The sequence below is a fragment of the Vicia villosa genome, linkage group LG5 (genome assembly GCF_029867415.1).
Source record: "Vicia villosa cultivar HV-30 ecotype Madison, WI linkage group LG5, Vvil1.0, whole genome shotgun sequence".
Classification (NCBI taxonomy): Eukaryota; Viridiplantae; Streptophyta; class Magnoliopsida; order Fabales; family Fabaceae; genus Vicia; species Vicia villosa.
In genome coordinates this window covers 140,245,601-140,252,198 of record NC_081184.1, presented here as the reverse complement: position 1 = coordinate 140,252,198, position 6,598 = coordinate 140,245,601, and the positions used below count along the sequence as shown (strand labels likewise).

The window sequence follows — 6,598 nt, the reverse complement described above, 5'->3', positions numbered from 1 at the left end:
CAATTTGTCTTAAATATTTATCATTATTTTTTTTATGTATATTGTCAAATTATTAAATATTTTTATGATTTAGCAGAAATTCAATTATGATTTACGACACATAAAATATAAGATGACATCTTGGAGTTCTTTTAATCTTCAGAATAATGAAAATAATATGTAAAATTAAAAATTAAAAATTTAAAAATACATTAAAATTTGTGTTAACAATGAAATTAAATAATTTTGAGTGTAGGTAAGAGTTTACCATACATGTAAATAGATCATTAACAAATAGATCATTAACAAATGGATTGGAATTCTAGACATAGAAGAAGAATGTGAAACAAACTAATGATGAATTAGAATATAACTAAATTCACGCTTCGTTCAAATTTTAATATTATACTACAATTAATAATAGGTTTAATTACTAAGTAAATGAATTAGCAATAAAGAAGTTGGTTTGAATGCATATTTAAAAACTTAATGAATTGTCCAACAAAAAATAAAGTTATAAGTTTTATCTAAGACATGTGTATAAACTTGTTGACTGGTTATCAAGGGAGGAGTGAAATTTTTGTATATAAAAAAAACATTACTCATTAAATTAATACTTAATAAAATTAATTAATATTTAAAATCTAAGAATTATTCTATCTTTATCTGTTTTTAGCTCAAGAATATGGAAAGAAAAAGGGCTACACTTTATCATTATAAAATAAATAAAATAATTATTAAAAAATAGAAAAATAAAAAATAATCATACAACATATAAAAAATGACTTACAAAGTAATTTAACTCATTTATACTTTGAAATATGTCTAACACTATAGGATCACAATTTTATAGATGGTCTAACATATTTATAACAACTTGCGCAACAATATTGCCTTGTGGTTTCAACTTGATCTTCATCCACATACAAATTATGATCTTCATCCACATACATATTTCATTTATACTTTGAAATATGTCTAACACTATAGGATCACAATTTTATAGATGGTCTAACATATTTATAACAACTTCCGCAACAACATTGCCTCGTGGTTTAACGTGATCTTCATCCACATATAAATTATGATCTTCATCCACATACAAATTATAAAAAGAAAAGAATAACAAACTTGACCTAGAATGTATGCCTCGTGGTTTCAACGTGATCTTCATCCACATACAAATTATATGTGTAGTGGTTGAATAAAAAAGTAAATATATTTACCTTATACCACATGATCCTAGTGGGTCTTGATGTCTTCTCATCTATCAAAATAAAAATTATATAAATAAACCAAATTATGTCTTATTTTTTGGTTGAATTTACTATGAATATTGGGATTCACCTTATAGCTCACTGATAGTGACATTTCATATTTCATATTTCATATATAATAATAAATGGGAAGTGAATGGAATACTTTATATAAAGAAAAAACAGTGAAAGTGGAAACATGTAAAATTGCAAACGTAACGTCTGATAAATGTAGAGTAAAAAGATATAATATTCAATTAAATAGATCCGTTATAGTTATAAATATGTAGAGTAAAAAAAATTTAATATTCAATTAATTAATTACGTTATAGATATCTACGGTAAAGAAATTGTGTGTATATACTATGTAGAAAAGGTTTAATTGAAATGGCAAAATCATGTTAAAAACTATTTATGACATGATAATAATATTTTTTTGGAGTCTCTCTTTATATAATATAAACAAATTATTTAAATTAATTTCAAAGAAGATATGTTGTTGTAATGAATTGTTTCTTCATGAAATAATATTTTAATATAGATTGTTTTTATAATCTTAGTAAGTTATTATATAAAAGATTTCTCTGACATTTTTTATTAGGAATTTCTTACTTACATATTTAATTGTATTAAATATTATATTATATAAAATGTAAATATTAAATTTTATTATTTTTATTATTATTATTATTATTATTATTATTATTATTATTAATATAGTGCCAATTTGATAATTATTATTAATAATTATATATTGAATTGTATTAAATATTATATTATATATATAATATTTATATTATTATTATTAATAGTAGTGTCAAAATATTATATTATTATTATATATTTATTATTATTATTGATTATCTATATTATATTTATTTTTAATAGTGATGTCTAAATGTTATATTATTACTATTATTATTAATTTTTAAAATAAAAAATAGTAACATTCAATGATAATAGGAGTTATAAAGGTAGTAAAATGTTACTTGAGAGGCATTTTTTTTAGGAATTTTTTATGTACATATTGAATTGTATAAAATATTATATTATATAAAATATAGATATAAAATTATATTATTTTTAGTTTTAATATTATTATTATTATTATTATTATTATTGTTATTATTACTATTATTATTGTTGTTATTATTTATTTATTATTATTGTTGATGTTATTATTAATTATTTATAATTAATAAAGTGTCAATTTGAATATTATATTATAATATTATTAATAGTAATATCAAAATATATTATTATTATTATTATATATTTATTATTATTTATTTATTTTTAATATATGGTCATGATGACACGTGGCTAGGGTTGCCATCATGACAACCTTCCATTTATATATATTAAGATTAAGATTAAGATAATACCCACGTCCACCAATTACGAATTCATGTCCCTGCCAACAGTATTCCCATTCTCAGATGTGTTTCTTCTTGTCAGGCTCTTACATCTCTTAAGCTTTCAGATGGCTCTATGATTATTGATAATGATAACTATACAAAATCATTATTTCCAAATTCTTTGAATTTACCTTTATTGACCAGCTTATATCTACAAAATTTTGTCTTCTGCGGTGGTGAAAACGGCTGTGCTGAGCCGTTTTCTTCCTTTACCAAGTTGAATAGTTTGGTCATTCGTTATTGTGATTTAAAGGATGCTCAAATCCTCAGCATATCAAATAAGACACTTGTCAATTTAGATATGTGTGATGCTTCATTCAAATTTGCCGAGATCGGGCTATATACTCCAAGTCTTTGTACATTTACTTTTCCCTATAGCCTTGATTCGAAAATATGTGGAAGCGGTCTTTCTTGTGTTAAACAAGTAAATATCGGTGAACCACATCTTTGTGGAGCATGCTTTGGTTCTATTAAGCTGGCTGCAAGACCTCGCCAACGTAGAATAATTGAAAGTAACTTCAATTACTCTTCAGGTACCATGTCATATTTTTAGGTTTTCTTTTTACTTTCTTAAGATGCTTTATTAGTTTTAAGTTTTGTTAACATTAATTGATTTGCATAAAACCGATACTAATTCACCCTCATTCCTCTTTGCTTAGATTCTCTCCTTAGTCCCTGATTTATTGGAGGTTAAGCTCCTTTCTTTGTGTAAGTTGAAGTCGTTGGAGATAAATCTGATACCCCTTCATGTTGGGACTTTATATCGGTTAATGAAAAATGATATGTTAAAGAAACCGGCTGCCAATTCAAATAAAGAAGCCGCTAAATTAAGAAAGGCATTTAAAGCAGGTTTGAAACCACCTTCTATACCTGATAAAATAGTTGACTTCTTGCGGCAAAACTCGCCGTCGTCTGAAGTTAACATCTCAACAGATTACCCGAGCTCTTTTAATCTGAAGCAGGTAGTTATTTTTAACCCATAAGTGAACCGAGTGTGGTAATTTTTATAGAACATCTGAGGTTAGATAATTTTAAATGAAACAACCTTATGAAGAGTTTGTGATTGGTCGTTCCTAAACAGATTGAAGAATCTATAAAGGGCACAAAGATTATCAAATATCATTCAAAATTTGCTGCACCTGCCTCCTCCTCTGCCTCACCTGCTTCTGCTGTTGACTCTGCTCGTGCCCTTGCTGCCGCACCTCCCTCTGCCTCTACCTTACCTGCTTCTGCTGCTGAGTCTGCTTGTGCCGTTGCTGCTGCACCTCCATCTGCCTCTGCCGCACCTCCCAATCTTCATCTTTGTCGTGCTAAACAGGTAACATTCCTTACATGTGTTTTGATTGATCCCTTTTGAGTTTCTTTTACCGAATTTTTGGTGCCATTTTCTGTTTTCATGTGGAGATTTCCATTTTTATGATATTTGAGAATGAGGCAGCATATTAGTTTATTGTAGGAACCTTTGTCTATAATTTACTAAATTGTTCAAAAATGACGACAAAGCCAACTATAATAAAATCTTCATGTGACCTTGAACTGTGTGTCACCCCTTTATTTCCACTTGCTTTCTATTGTAAACTTTTACTCTTAGCTTGAAGTTAAGAATGAAAGGACTGGAAGTTAAGACTCAAGGGATGGGGAATTAAGATACATGACATAGAAACAATAATTACCAAAGCAAGTGTCTAGAAATTGTATTTGTTGTTAAATATTGCATATTACCGAGGAACGAGGTGAGTGTATGCTTGTGCCAGTGTATAGTTATGTTATTGATCGGAATCTATTGCTAATTGTTGTTATAATAAAATCATCACATTGTTATTAATCTGGTTTCTATTGTAAACTTTTACTCTTAGCTTGAAGTTAAGAATGAAAGGACTGGAAGTTAAGACTCAAGGGATGGGGAATTAAGATACATGACATAGAAACAATAATTACCAAAGCAACTGTCTAGAAATTGTATTTGTTGTTAAATATTGCATATTACCGAGGAACGAGGTGAGTGTATGCTTGTGCCAGTGTATAGTTATGTTATTGATCGGAATCTATTGCTAATTGTTGTTATAATAAAATCACATTGTTATTAATCTGGTTTATTAATAGCACTTTTTATAAAGTAAACTAAATCGATAGAGGTCATGATTTGCTTGTAGGTGCTGCTATAATAAACATTACATTGTTGATGTCTTAATGATTAATTGAACAAAATTGATTAAGGATATGATTTGCTCTATTATCCTGGCATCCTCCAGGTTGTCTCATCACATTTGTTGCACTTCTCTAATTGTAATGTTTTGTTTCTATGATAGATGGTAACTAATATTGACAATAGTGACTCAACGCTTTGGCCTGACTCTGTAACTAAAGCTTTCATCGAAATTATGGTTGATGAAGTTACAAAAGGAAATATGTCAAATGGCATGTTTCATACTAGAACATGGACCTCAATAACTACTTTGTTGAATTCCATAACTAATTGCTCTTATAAAACGGAACAACTAAAGGAAAAAATGCATAGCCTTCGAACAATGTTTCATGAGTTCTATTCACTTTTGCAAAACGCTGGATTTAAGTGGAATGTAGAAACCAACACTGTCATTGCTAGTGAAGACGTTTGGCAGAATTATCTCAAGGTATAGTTTAATTTTTATAGATTTTGTTAGTAGATTTACATTAACTTTATTTGTCCACACTGGTATTGTATTGACAATTTACTTATATTATTTTAGACACATGATAGAGCATCTCAGTTTCTAAATAAAAGGGTGCGACCATTATAAGTTGTTGGAAATGATATTCAACAAAAATAATAAAGCTAAAGTACTTCATCATGCATCTACCCAAGACCAGCCAAATACCGATAAAGAAAGTGAGTTCGATAATCAAAAAATTAACACAGGGAGTGCAAATGACAATTCATACACCTAGAAAAGAGTCTGCATCCGGTCAGAAAGAAAATGCACTTGCATGTGGTAAGAATATGGAAATTGCTTCTTCACATATAACAATAGATTGTTCTCTTACCAAGTGTGTGGTTGCTCTTGAAGAGTTAAAAGACATTTCAGATGACATTTATGGGAAAGCCTTGGAAAAATTTAAGGATCCTGACTGGAGGGAAATGTTTATGGCCATGTCTAATGATAGGAAACGTGGATGGCTATTTAGACTCTAAGCATAAAATCTTACTTGCATATTTGTCAATGTTTATGGTTATAACTTATAATCCTCTTGAAGGTATTTGATGAACAATTGTATGAGTAATTTTTTGCATTTTTGGATTGGATTTTAAAGTTGTCATGAAATTGTACTAGTAGTACTGGATATAACTAGAATAGATATTCATAGAAGTGGTGAATCTACTTATTTAATGCATGTTTACTAAACCATTTTCTTAAATTCTGATTTTTCTAACACGTGTTATTCTATTATGTTTTCAGTTATTCTATTTGTTTCTATTTCTGAAATTGTATTACATGAAGTCATATCTTCTCAAATTTTCAATTTGATATATGACAGAGATAATTTTCTGTTATTATGATAGAGCAGCCTATGCTCTTAAATAGAATACAATGTATTTAGAAAAGGAAATTCCTAATAAATACTCATCACTGCCCTGTTTCAATTCTATAACTAAGGGCCAGTAATTTCTATAAATACATACACATTATTCAGCTAATCAAATCCTATTTATGAGAGTTTAATCCTATTTAAATATAAAATATACAACTAATTAACACTTTGTACAGCTGGTTCTGACACTCCCCCTCAAGTTGGAGAGTGGATATTACCCATTCCCAACTTGCTGATAATAGATTGAAATGTAGAGCCACTTAATCCTTTTGTAAGAACATCTGCCAGTTGATTTCCAGTTGATACAAATGGTATACATATTGTCCCACTATCCAATTTTTCCTTGATGAAATGTCTGTCTACTTCGACATGCTT

At 28.2% G+C, this 6,598-nt stretch overlaps 1 pseudogene; it reads left to right on the top strand.

Moving 5' to 3' along the window:
• The first annotated feature begins 1,381 nt into the window (after positions 1 to 1,381).
• Positions 1,382 to 5,999, top strand: LOC131605600 (uncharacterized; annotated as a pseudogene).
• Positions 6,000 to 6,598: the final 599 nt, after the last annotated feature.